The sequence below is a fragment of the Oncorhynchus masou genome, chromosome 30 (assembly GCF_036934945.1).
Source record: "Oncorhynchus masou masou isolate Uvic2021 chromosome 30, UVic_Omas_1.1, whole genome shotgun sequence".
Taxonomy (NCBI): domain Eukaryota; kingdom Metazoa; phylum Chordata; class Actinopteri; order Salmoniformes; family Salmonidae; genus Oncorhynchus; species Oncorhynchus masou.
Window position 1 is genome coordinate 70,692,318 of NC_088241.1, and position 3,769 is coordinate 70,696,086.

Below are 3,769 nucleotides of genomic sequence, written 5' to 3' on the forward strand. Positions count from 1 at the left end.
AGGGGGTTTAATATCTGACCTAGTGAGATATACATGGAGGAGGTTTAATATCCTGACCTAGTGAGATATACATAGGAGGTTTAATATCCTGACCTAGTGAGATATACATGGAGGAGGTTTAATATCCTGACCTAGTGAGATATACATGGAGGAGGTTTAATATCCTGACCTAGTGAGATATACATGGAGGAGGTTTAATATCCTGACCTAGTGAGATATACATGGAGGAGGTTTAATATCCTGACCTAGTGAGATATACATGGAGGAGGTTTAATATCCTGACCTAGTGAGATATACATGGAGGAGGTTTAATATCCTGACCTAGTGAGATATACATGGAGGAGGTTTAATATCCTGACCTAGTGAGATATACATGGAGGAGGTTTAATATCCTGACCTAGTGAGATATACATGGAGGAGGTTTAATATCCTGACCTAGTGAGATATACATGGAGGAGGTTTAATATCCTGACCTAGTGAGATATACATGGAGGAGGTTTTCCTGACCTAGTGAGATATACATGGAGGTTTAATATCCTGACCTAGTGAGATATACATGGAGGAGGTTTAATATCCTGACCTAGTGAGATATACATGGAGGAGGTTTAATATCCTGACCTAGTGAGATATACATGGAGGTTTAATATCCTGACCTAGTGAGATATACATGGAGGTTTAATATCCTGACCTAGTGAGATATACATGGAGGTTTAATATCCTGACCTAGTGAGATATACATGGAGGAGGTTTAATATCCTGACCTAGTGAGATATACATGGAGGAGGTTTAATATCCTGACCTAGTGAGATATACATGGAGGAGGTTTAATATCCTGACCTAGTGAGATATACATGGAGGAGGTTTAATATCCTGACCTAGTGAGATATACATGGAGGAGGTTTAATATCCTGACCTAGTGAGATATACATGGAGGAGGTTTAATATCCTGACCTAGTGAGATATACATGGAGGAGGTTTAATATCCTGACCTAGTGAGATATACATGGAGGAGGTTTAATATCCTGACCTAGTGAGATATACATGGAGGAGGTTTAATATCCTGACCTAGTGAGATATACATGGAGGAGGTTTAATATCCTGACCTAGTGAGATATACATGGAGGAGGTTTAATATCCTGACCTAGTGAGATATACATGAGAGGTTTAATATCCTGACCTAGTGAGATATACAGGAGGTTTAATATCCTGACCTAGTGAGATATACATGGAGGAGGTTTAATATCCTGACCTAGTGAGATATACATGGAGGAGGTTTAATACCCTGACCTAGTGAGATATACATGGAGGAGGTTTAATATCCTGACCTAGTGAGATATACATGGAGGAGGTTTAATATCCTGACCTAGTGAGATATACATGGAGGAAGTTTAATATCCTGACCTAGTGAGATATACATGGAGGAGGTTTAATATCCTGACCTAGTGAGATATACATGGAGGAGGTTTAATATCCTGACCTAGTGAGATATACATGGAGGAGGTTTAATATCCTGACCTAGTGAGATATACATGGAGGAGGTTTAATATCCTGACCTAGTGAGATATACATGGAGGAGGTTTAATATCCTGACCTAGTGAGATATACATGGAGGAGGTTTAATATCCTGACCTAGTGAGATATACATGGAGGAGGTTTAATATCCTGACCTAGTGAGATATACATGGAGGAGGTTTAATATCCTGACCTAGTGAGATATACATGGAGGAGGTTTAATATCCTGACCTAGTGAGATATACATGGAGGAGGTTTAATATCCTGACCTAGTGAGATATACATGGAGGAGGTTTAATATCCTGACCTAGTGAGATATACATGGAGGTTTAATATCCTGACCTAGTGAGATATACATGGAGGAGGTTTAATATCCTGACCTAGTGAGATATACATGGAGGTTTAATATCCTGACCTAGTGAGATATACATGGAGGAGGTTTAATATCCTGACCTAGTGAGATATACATGGAGGAGGTTTGAGATATACAAGGATATCCTGACCTAGTGAGATATACATGGAGGAGGTTTAATATCCTGACCTAGTGAGATATACATGGAGGAGGTTTAATATCCTGACCTAGTGAGATATACATGGAGGAGGTTTAATATCCTGACCTAGTGAGATATACATGGAGGTTTAATATCCTGACCTAGTGAGATATACATGGAGGTGGTTTAATATCCTGACCTAGTGAGATATACATGGAGGAGGTTTAATATCCTGACCTAGTGAGATATACATGGAGGAGGTTTAATATCCTGACCTAGTGAGATATACATGGAGGAGGTTTAATATCCTGACCTAGTGAGATATACATGGAGGTTTAATATCTTGACCTAGTGAGATATCCATGGAGGAGGTTTAATATCCTGACCTAGTGAGATATACATGGAGGTTTAATATCCTGACCTAGTGAGATATGCATGGAGGAGGTTTAATATCCTGACCTAGTGAGATATACATGGAGGAGGTTTAATATCCTGACCTAGTGAGATATACATGGAGGAGGTTTAATATCCTGACCTAGTGAGATATACATGGAGGAGGTTTAATATCCTGACCTAGTGAGATATACATGGAGGAGGTTTAATATCCTGACCTAGTGAGATATACATGGAGGAGGTTTAATATCCTGACCTAGTGAGATATTCATGGAGGTTTAATATCCTGACCTAGTGAGATATACATGGAGGAGGTTTAATATCCTGACCTAATGAGATATACATGGAGGAGGTTTAATATCCTGACCTAGTGAGATATACATGGAGGAGGTTTAATATCCTGACCTAGTGAGATATACATGGAGGAGGTTTAATATCCTGACCTAGTGAGATATACATGGAGGAGGTTTAATATCCTGACCTAGTGAGATATACATGGAGGAGGTTTAATATCCTGACCTAGTGAGATATACATGGAGGAGGTTTAATATCCTGACCTAGTGAGATATACATGGAGGTTTAATATCCTGACCTAGTGAGATATACATGGAGGAGGTTTAATATCCTGACCTAGTGAGATATACATGGAGGAGGTTTAATATCCTGACCTAGTGAGATATACATGGAGGAGGTTTAATATCCTGACCTAGTGAGATATACATGGAGGAGGTTTAATATCCTGACCTAGTGAGATATACATGGAGGAGGTTTAATGGAGGAGGTTTAATATCCTGACCTAGTGAGATATACATGGAGGAGGTTTAATATCCTGACCTAGTGAGATATACATGGAGGAGGTTTAATATCCTGACCTAGTGAGATATACATGGAGGTTTAATATCCTGACCTAGTGAGAGGTACATGGAGGAGGTTTAATATCCTGACCTAGTGAGATATACATGGAGGTTTAATATCCTGACCTAGTGAGATATACATGGAGGAGGTTTAATATCCTGACCTAGTGAGATATACATGGAGGAGGTTTAATATCCTGACCTAGTGAGATATACATGGAGGAGGTTTAATATCCTGACCTAGTGAGATATACATGGAGGAGGTTTAATATCCTGACCTAGTGAGATATACACGGAGGAGGTTTAATACAATGACCTAGTGAGATATACATGGAGGAGGTTTAATATCCTGACCTAGTGAGATATACATGGAGGAGGTTTAATATCCTGACCTAGTGAGATATACATGGAGGAGGTTTAATATCCTGACCTAGTGAGATATACATGGAGGAGGTTTAATATCCTAACCTAGTGAGATATACATGGAGGTTTAATATCCTGACCTAGTGAGAGGTACAT